Source organism: Argiope bruennichi, chromosome 7, assembly GCF_947563725.1.
Source record: "Argiope bruennichi chromosome 7, qqArgBrue1.1, whole genome shotgun sequence".
NCBI classification, from domain to species: Eukaryota; Metazoa; Arthropoda; class Arachnida; order Araneae; family Araneidae; genus Argiope; species Argiope bruennichi.
In genome coordinates, this window is record NC_079157.1 from 109767924 (window position 1) to 109778810 (window position 10887).

General features: G+C 34.1%; 1 protein-coding gene across 1 annotated transcript in view; it reads right to left on the minus strand.

Moving 5' to 3' along the window:
- Nucleotides 1-10887, minus strand: part of LOC129975067 (fatty acyl-CoA reductase 1-like) — a 148296-nt gene that overhangs the window by 87649 nt on the left and 49760 nt on the right. The gene's annotated exons all lie outside the window — the stretch shown is intronic.

Sequence of the window (10887 nt, forward strand, 5' to 3'; positions counted from 1 at the left end):
CACTTGTCGTGCGGTCTATGAATTTTTCTTCCTCATCAATTGAGTAATTCAGGAATCTTATGAAATGGATTCCTAACTTACTTGTGACTTACTATCAGTTTGTCGTTAGCAAGAAAATACATTTTAAAATTCTTTGCCAGCATGGCTAAATGATTTTCAGTGGTTACAAAAACCACTTTTACATGTTCTTCTTCAGCCTTGTAAGTTTTAGTACAATCATCCACATTTGCAAACACTGTTGGATTTCCTTGCTTTAAATTTCTGCTCCACAATTCCATTTTTTTGCAAAAAGTATTAACTTTATCACTCGTATACAACATATGCGTATTTGCTTCTTGGAGTGGAAAATTCAAATTATTTAATTTCTCGAATATGTCGACCAAGTAACTCAATTTCATCCCAAATAAACCATCGCGAAAATTCTCAGCCTCCGGTCTGTTTTCTTCTTCTAGGAAAATGGCGATTTCTTCTCTTAATTCATAAACACGTTGCAAAAATTTCCCACCTGATAACCATCTTGCCACGCAATAAAATAGTAACGTTGAATGTACTGAACCCATGTCTTTACAAAGTGCAGAAAAGATTCTCGATTTCAGGGGTCTCATTTTTATATAATTTACTACGGTTACAACCGTAGTTAACAATATTCTGACCGGGACTCATTTCTTTCGAAATCAAAGCTTCTCTGTGGATCATGCAATGTGGCCAGACGCACTGAGGCGATTTTGGTTTTACAAGTGCTTGTATACCTTGGAATCTTCCGAATATTGAACGAGCACCATCGGTGCATATTCCGACGCAATTTTTCCATTCTAGGTTTGCCTCGTTCATAAAATCATTTAAAACAGCAAATAATGCGAGGGACGTTGTCTTTTCTATTAATTTGCAGAAAAGTAGTTCTTCTACAACTGATATATTATCACAAAATCGAACATAGGCAATTAAATGAGCATCTTTATTACTATATGTTGCTTCATCAAGTAATCAAATTGCTTCAATATTGAAAACAATTTGTCATGCAACTTCGAGAAAAGCTGACACTGTACATTTTCAGCTATATCACCAATTCGATGAGCAATAGTATCATTTGAAACAGGTACGGACTGCAATTGTTTTCAAAAATTATCTCCAAACATAGTTTCTACAATCTCAATAGCTGCTGGCAAAATAAGCTCTTCACGAATGGTGTGTGTGATGTTTTTTACATCTGGCTATTTTATATGAAACTTTGTAAGATGCAATTAAAGCTTTTTAATTCACAAAGTTTTTTTAAAAAATGATTTTTGCTTTTTATATGATTTTAATTTTAATTCGAAGAATTCTCTGGGTTTGTTGACGTACTCACTATAAAGCGTTTTCAAATGTCATTTAAGTTCATTAGGTTTCATGCTGCCTGCGGCCAACATTTTTGAGTAAATGATACACAGGGGCCTTTCTTCTCCATTTACTTCAGTACTGGTAAACCTAAAATTTAAGTATTCTTGAGAATATTTTCTTGATTTTATTTTCGGAACCACGCTCGTCTGTGTGCTTGTTGATGCTTGACTGTCGTCTAATTCTCGTTTACTTCCGCTTAAAAATTTTTCATGAATCTGCATGAATCTGCTGCCTTAAATATTTAATATGGTTAATTTCAATTTACACGAAAACATATATAACATACACATTCGCGATATATAGCTATAGAAGGATCGACTCGAATGAGACTGACTGGAATAGAAACTTGCGTTATCGAACATTTTCCTTTTTCCTATGAGAAAAAATCTGCGCATGCTCGAGACGGCATCGGTCATGTGGATTCTCTTCCACAAACATTACTTATTTTTTTCTCTTTTGTTTAGTCATACTTCTGTTTTATTTCTTTTATTATTCGAAAAAATGTATTCCCAGTTTCTAAATTTAGCTCACCCCATCTAGGTCAACTTTCATTAACGAATATTTTTAATTTTATATTCTTTTAACGTTATCTCGCTGTTTGGCTTTCATTTCAAATATAATATTTAAATTTTCCCCGCTTTCATTCGCTTCATCTGTTCACCGCACTCTTATCTAAAATGCCAGATGTGATTTCTCGCCAATATTGGCTTGTTTTTACACTTTTTTTGGCAGTTAGTGAAAAATAATTTAAAAACATAATACAATATGTACATTATTGTTGTACACATTTTATTGTAAGCGGGGGGGGGCGAGATGAGAATTATGATTGCAAACTGGGCCGCGAACACTGAAAGGTTGAGAAACGCTGATATATTTCATATTTATCAAATTCATGCTTTTATTATATTCTAAAACGAGATCGGGGGGAATTTAATAGGATTGGACAAAATAGGTTTTCGTAGGTTTCTTTCAAAACATTAAGAGATTCAAGAGATCGGACTTCCGTCTTAATGAGAACATCTGATCTTCCGAAGCGTTCTTTAAGTAATTTTATGACGATTTCGAAATTTTCTGGTGTTAACGCAAATTCTTCTATGGTACTAAGGGCAGAACAATATAGGTGTGCTTTTAAGTTATTAAATTTACTGACTTCACTTAGTGAATCATTTTCATGGATTATTCAATGGAGTTACAAAATGAAAGCCATATACTTGATTGCCCGTAGAATTTAGATATCGCAAGTTTTGGCAATTTAATGTTCGATGATTCTTTATAACGGAAACTTGGAACATTCAAAGAATTAATATTTTTTTGTTCGTTCGCGTATCTTTTTGGTCAATCTAAATTTCCAAGTTATAATTTTTTGGATGTATTACGCTACTTCTTTTAGTTCTTTTTCTAATTTGTCCTCGGAAACTAATTCTTGAATTTGTGAATCTAGATTCTTTAATTCGCTTGACTCAATAGCAAACTGCTCTAACATTTCTTCTAACGTATCGACATTTACATCTGTTTTCGCTAGTTCTGTTTCAATAGTTTTACAGATTTTAGTAACAGATTTTCTCGATACTGCCTGTTGCAACGGGAAACGAACAAACTTGATGTTTTTTTCGTAGTTTCCTGTAATTCCTTTTTTTTATTTGCTTTTTTGCATCTGTTCATTTCCGGTCTGGTGGCGCCAGAAAGGATCATTATTATATTGGTTTTTTTATAATTAACTAGTTTTCGGTTAGAACTCCTAAAGGAGTGCTTGTATTTTAATAATCTGCATTAAAAATGTTAAAATACCAAAGAAAACGTCCTCACTGCTTTTGTCATGTGGTCAGTAGAGAAGTTATTGGATATTTTTTAGTGTAGGCAAGCTCTATCCCGGACACTTTGGTTCGAACTTTGTTCAGCAGAAAGGTATGTGGATTCTTTTTTGTTGATCATTAGTAATTAAAAAGCATCAAATCCGCAATATGGCATCCCTGCCGGGATTAGAGCTTGATAAGTTTTTGATAGAATTTTATGAATAAGCATTTGAAAATCGAAACTTCGATTTATTGGAACATTTTCGAACCTGTTTAAAACTTTATTTAGATTTGAAAATTAGAACATTTCAGAACTCAAGAACAATTTCGGTTTCAATTTTGAAAAATTTGAACTTTTTCTAACCATCTGAATTTGGTGTTTAGAAAATTAGATTTCCTTTTAGAATTACTTGCAACTTGAAGCAATAAATGGAACTTTTGGAATATTTATGAATGGTTAGATTTCTGACACTTAGAATATTTGAATTTTTATGAAACTTGAATTTAGAATATTTGAATTTTTATGAAATTTGAATTTAGGAGTTTTGAATATTTGAAATCTTGTGAATTTATACTTTTGTATATTTATAGAAACTGAATTTTGAATGTGCTTTCTATTTGAAATTTTGAATATTTTTTTTTGAAATTGAAATGTGTAAAAATTGAAGTATTGTGGGGAATAATTTATTATGGAAATTGAATGCTTAGATTAGTAAAGAGTATTTTTTGAATATTTAAAATGTCGGAACAACAGCAATTTGATTTTTTAAAATGAAAACGGAAGTCTTTACGCACCCCGGTAACGAAAGCTGTAGACGATTTAGAAACTGAATCGGCTAATGAACGATTAAATTCTGAAAAGTTAGAGGAATTTTCGGAAATTCTTAATTGTAAATTCGAACAATTGTTTATAGTAGATCAACAACTTGAGCCTCTTTTTAATACAGATAATTTTGAGGAAGAATTTGAAACGGCGCAAGAATATAGAGATAAAGTTTTACTTTGTTCCGCACTAAAAAGAAAATTAATCATGTTGCTAAGTTAAACTTGGATAATTCGTCATTAGTAGAAAACACGACTTCGACTATTCCAACAGAAAACTTTCTTCCCCAGAATGTTGAAAGTATCAAAATTAAAATCCCCAAATATCATATAGCCAGATTTTTTTGGCGATGATGCCTCTAAGTGGCTGACATTTTGGAACAGCTTTGAAACGGCTGTACATAACAATGATTTATTAAATAAAGTCGACAAATTTAATTATTTAAATGCTCATCTTGGAGGATCTGCATTAAATACCATAGAAGTATTTCCTATTTCAGCAGCTGCGTACGATGAAGCAGTTCAAATATTGAAAGAACGATTTGCCAGTACTGAAGTATTGGTTCAAGAACGATTTGCCAGTACTGAAGTATTGGTTCAAGAACGATTTGCCAGTACTGAAGTATTGGTTCAAGCCCATATGAATAAAATATTATCTTTACCACCATTAAAAGATTCTAACGACATTCGGTCCTTCCGACAATTTGTTGATAACTGTAATGTTCAATTGAGAAGTTTGGAGTCTTTAGGTATTTCAACCTTACAATATGGAAGTATCTTGTGTCCAATAATCATGAAACTCATTCTGGCTGATTTACTTTTAGAATACAATAAATCAGAAAAACAAAATTCAGGTTCTAAAATTGAGGAACTGTTATCCTTCATTACTCATGCCTTAGCTTCCAGAGAAAAAACGCAGTCTATTAACAAAACAAATAAATCGTGTATTGAATTGCGTAATCGACGTATGGAGTTTAAATCCCAGGATCGCGAAAATAAAAGAATAAATCAAAAAGGTATCTCTACTGCTACTGCTAATGAACTGTTAGTGACTCCACTCAATGAAAATAGAAACAAAACGAAGAATAGCTGTGTCTTTTGTGAATCGATGACTCATACTACGAATAGGACGTGCGATGACAGATCTTTCTCTACAGGAAAGAAAGAATATTTTATTGCGAAATGGTTGCTGTTTTAATTGCCTTAAAATAGATCGGCATCTTAGTAGGAATTGTTCCATAAATCAAACGAAATGTGAATTTTGTTCAGGATTACATCACACATTTTTATGTTTTAGACAGCAACACATAGAAAGAAAAAATCTGGTTCAGACTGAATCGACAGATCTAGGTAATCAGAGTGATGGAGAAGTTTTTTACAAACTTTGGTTGTTTACATCAAAAATGGGAATTGTGAACGGCTAGTAAGGGCAATGTTAGATACAAGAAGTCAGAAGAGTTATGTTTCGCAATACATTGCTAAAACTTTGGGTTTTAAGGAAGGGGTTGGGTTTTAGCCTAGGAAAACAAAAGGTAACGCATGGACTTTTTGGTGGTCAACAAATGACTGAAGTGCATGATAGATATTCTATTAAATTATGTATGGATAGAAATTTTGATTTTACTTTGGAAGTTAACGATCAGAAGAATATATGTTTAGGAATATCTAGAATTACTGACCATCGTATTTTAAAGAAATTATAGCAACTTGATATTTTTATAAGTGATTCTACTGTGAATAACAAACATTGAATTTTTGATAAAAACGTTGATGAAATTCATATTTTGTTGGGAGCGGACATAATAGGAAAACTATTTACGGGTGAGATTAAACCATTATCTAAAGGTCTCACAGCAGTAAATACAAAATTGGGATGGACTGTTATGGGAAAATCGAACTCTAAATCCACTTTTGAATCCAAAAATTCATTACTGGTGCATTCCTTGCTTACAAATCAGACAAAAATTTCGGACCTATGGGAATTAGATTCTTTGGGAATTAAAGTACCAAGTGAAAAGAAAACGAAACTTGAGTTACAAGATCTTATTTTAAAACATTTTGAGAATACGGTCTCGCAAAATGAAGATGGTAGATATTATGTATGCATTCCTTGGATCGATGGACATGATAAACTTAGTGATAATTTTCAACTTGCCGAAAGAAGGTTGAAAATACTGTAAGATCTCTAAACGGTAATGGTAGACTATTAGATTATGAGCAAGTGTTTTTTGAATGGGAAAATGAGGGGATTATTGAAAGGGATAGTGAAAATGATCATGACTAAAATAAGAAAATTCATTACCTACCACACAGACCTGTGTTCAAAGAAAACTCTACAACTAAAATCCGCCCTGTATTTGATGGGTCCGCTCGTCATGGACACTTTTGTTCTCTGAACTCTTGCATTGAACCAGGACCTAATTTAATTGAACTAATACCTGCAATCTTGAATAGGTTTCGTTTAAGAAAGATAGGAGTAATATCGGATATTCGTAAAGCATTCTTGCAAATCGCTTTACGCGAAAACGATAGGAACTTTCTACGTTTTTTGTGGTGGGAAGGTGGCGATCATGAAAAGGGTTATTATTTATAGACATTATTGAGTAGTCTTTGGAGTATAGTGTAGTCCCTTTCTGCTAGCTGCAGTATTAAACTTTCATCTAAAACGGGCACCTGAACATTTGAAAGCTGCAGCTGAAAAGCTACTAGACTATGTACGTTGACAATTGCGTAACGAGTGTGGAGACATTCGACGAATACTTGTCTTTTCAACGAGACTCTAGAGAATTGTTGGCATTAGGAAATTTCGACTTACGTAGTTGGAGACATAGTAACATGCATTCACCTATTTTGGAGGAAAGCATTGATCAACATGATCTCTATTCACCCGAGGTACAAGTTCTTGGTCTTTTGTGGAATGTGGAAAGAGATACTTTGTCCATCTCTTTCGAAGAGCCCGTTCTTGAAGAAGGATCCGTTTCGAAAAGAAAAATACTTTCCATTGCTCATCGAATTTTTGACCCGATTGGAGTCTCCTGCCCTGTCATTCTAATTTCCAAACTGATTCTGCAAGAATGCTGGAAGATGGAAGCGTCTTGGGATTCTCCATTGCTTGAAGACATCGAGAAGAAATTTGAAATTTGGAAACGTAACTTAAAGACTTGAAAGGATTAGAAATTTCCCTGAGGCTGTCACACCTCGATCTTAAAGACGCCAGCTTGTCACTAGAGGTCTTTTGCGACACTTCAAAATTGGCTTACGCTACTTGCGCGTTTCTTCGAGTTGAGAAAGATGGCAAGGTGACCTACCAGTTAATCCAAGCACGATCAAAGGTTGATCCTTTGAAAGGTATTTCTATCCCAAGATTGGAACTTTTATCTTGCATGATCGAAGCAAGGTTAGCTGATACGATAAAGAGAGATTTGAAGAACTTTTTGGAAGATATTGAAAGCACTTTCTGGTCTGATTCAATGGATGTTCTACACTGGATAAAAAGAGAAGACCCATGGGCTACCTTTGTTGCTAATAGAGTGGCGGTGATAAGAAAACTATCTTCTGTGGAAAATTGGAGATATGTACCTGGAATTTTTAACTCAGCTGATCTCCCATTGAAAGGATGAACAGTGAAGACCCTCATCAAAAATCATTGGTGGGAAGGACCTGATTGGATCAAAATGTCGAAAGAAGATTGGCCAAAATCTGCTCATTTTCCAAATATGGAAGTGGTTAATTCAGAAAAGAAGAAGACTATCGTAACCGCTTCTGTTTTACAACTTGAGGAAAAGTATTATCATCGATTTTCATCGTATGTTAAAATTGTCCGAATTACAGCTTGGCTTTTAAGGTTTCTTTAGAATCTGAAGAATGGGAAAAATCGAAGAACAGTAGGTCCATTGAATTATGATGAAAGCAAGAAGGCTGAACTTATTTTGCTGAAACAAGTGCAGTTAGAAGCCTTTTATGATGAGAACGACAAAAGGTTAAAATCTTTACAAGTTATCAAAGACTCTGAGGGAATTCTAAGAGTGAAAACCAGAATATTTTTCAGGGAAGACCATAGAGATTTTCGTCTACCCATAATTCTTGTTGTCTTCCCTGTTGTCATGACTCTCATAATGTATAAACACGAACATCATGGACATTCTGGAGTTCAGATGCTTATGAACCATCTTAGGGAAAATTAGTGGATTTTGAAGTCAAGAAAAGCTATTAAAAAAGCTATACAGTCCTGCATCATTTGCAATAGATTTGATGCAAAACCGGTTTCTGTTCAGGAGGGCCTATTGCCTCAAGACCGTGTGAGAGATGCTGAAACTTTCGAAATCGTAGGGTTAGATCTAGCTGGACCTGTCATCCTTAAAGAAGAAAGAAAGGCTTGGATTTTGATCCTAACTTGCGCGGTTTACCGTGCAGTCCACCTCGAACTTTTAACTTCAGTATCAACTGAAAATTTCCTACTAGGTTTGAGGAGATTTATTGCATGAAGAGGTCGATCATCTGTCATCTATTCAGGCAATGGTACAAATTTGAAAGGTGCTCATCGTCTACTGAAGGAAGTTGATTTCGAAAAACTGAAGAATATTGAAGAACTAAGTCCTATTTCTTGGACTTTTATATTTCCAAATGCCCCCTGGTGGGGAGGATTTTGGGAGAGACTTATCGGCCTTATGAAGCGGATTTTAAGAAGAATTTTAAGAAAGACATCTTTAAATCATGAAGAAATGGACACAGTTCTTTGTGACTGTGAAAGAGTAATGAATTCAAGACCACTTACTTATGTTTCGGAAGATACCGAAGATTTGGCTTACTCCAACAATGTTCCTGCACAATATTAGAGAAACCGGCGTGCCTGATTTAGACCTAATTGCAGAAACTAGTTTAATAAAAGATTGGCCTACAGAAACAGAATCCAAAAGGATCTAAGGAAACGTTTTCTATCGGAATACTTGGGACAATTTCGAGAAGTACAAAAGGTAAAAAGAGAAACTGCTTTATGTATTGGAGACATCGTTTTGGTTGAAGATAATACCAAAAGACTGAACTGGAATTTGGGGAGAATTTTGAAACTGTTTCAAGGAAAAGACAATAGAGCTAGAGTAGCTCTAGTTAAAACCAAGTTTGGTTCTTTTCTGCGTCCTGTGTAGAAATTATATCCACTTGAAGTGAGCGAAAATGATAAACCTGTTGAATACAATACTGATTCTCCTCTAATTTCAGGTGCTAATAGACGAGAGACTTTTCCCATCTCTTTAGATAGGAAGACTTCCCTGATAGAGCCCCCTGATGGTCTTCCACTTCCTTCTAAGGAATCAGACTGTGGAACCGACATGGAGCCGATGATGGATTCTTCGCCTGTCCTTCTCAATGAAATTTCTCATCCTGTCTTACCTGACGGAACTGAACATTTGGAACCAAGACGATCCCGTTATGGACGATTGCTGAGACCTGTCCAAAGACTATGAACTTTTATTTGAGTTTATGAACAGCTTATAAACTCAAAGTGGGGAGTGTTGCAACGGGAAAAGAACAAACTTGATTTTTTTCGTAGTTTCCTGAAATTCTTTTTTATTTGCTTTTATTTTTTTATATGATGCATCTGTTCATTTCCGGTCTGATGGCGCCAGAAGGGATCATTATTATATTGGTTTTTTTGGAATTAACTAGTTGTCGGTTAGAACTAAAGGAGTGCTTGTATTTTAATAATCTGCATTAAAAATTTTAAAATACCAAAGAAAACGTCCTCACTGCTTTTGTCATGTTGTCAGTAGAGAAGTCATTGGATATTTTTTAGTGTAGGCAAGCTCTATCACGGACACTTTAGTTCGAACTTTGTTCAGCAGAAAGGTATGTGGATTCTTTTTTGTTGATCAGTAGTAATTAAAGAACATCAAATCCGCAATACTCCCCGTTTCTTTCTTAACCTGCGATTTTTATCATCCTTTTTTAGAATTGATGATAATACTTCGGGATTTATATTCAGTAAGATTCAATAATATATAAATTCAATTATAAATCAGTTCAAATTTCTAATATATATTTTTTACCTCTAAATTAGAATAAACCACACCAATTATACCGACAGGGATGCCAAATAATATTGCAACACGAGCAATGTCTAAATTATAGGCAATTAAAATCGCTTACCTTTATTGTTTAGTTGGAATTTCTTTGTTTACATATTGCTGTTGTTGTATCCATCTGGTTACATGAAAATCTCAAATTTCTAATTAGTGGCAGGTTCAGGGATTATGATTTCATTAATACGGGGAACTTATCTTTAAGAAGATTATTTAATAGCTACTTGCTTACATGTTACATGATTAAGAATATATTTACAAATTAGAAGAGAATACAGAAACGCTTTCGTTGGTTTGCTGCCAAACCGAGAGCAAGTAAACAAATCCCTGGTGGCAGGGAGGGAAAGTTCTTTCCAGTCAAAATTGGTTGAAGTCCTTGTTTCCAACATGGTAATTAGAGATGTTTTAAATTTTATACTGGCAAAATTTAAGCGATAAATTTTTCAAACCTTTTCATTAGATTTCTTTTAGTTTTTCGAGCCACTATACCTTATTTGATATTGCACTATATCTTAGTATGGAATTCAATGATATACATAAGTAGAGCTAAACCAATTTATTAACTCAATTCTGAACTCAGAACACAGTGTTCTTGCTTTTATACTAACAGTGAAAGTTCCAGAATACTTTTCTAGAGACAATAAGAAAAGTCCAGAACACTTGTCTATATAAACTAAAGAAATGCCCAGAATCTTCTGAAACATGAAATAAAGGAATTATATATTTACACAGACTGTGAATCACATTGTCTCTAGAGGAATTCGAACTTACGATTTATAGATTAAGATACCAGTGTTATGACCATTCGGCCATGGGGA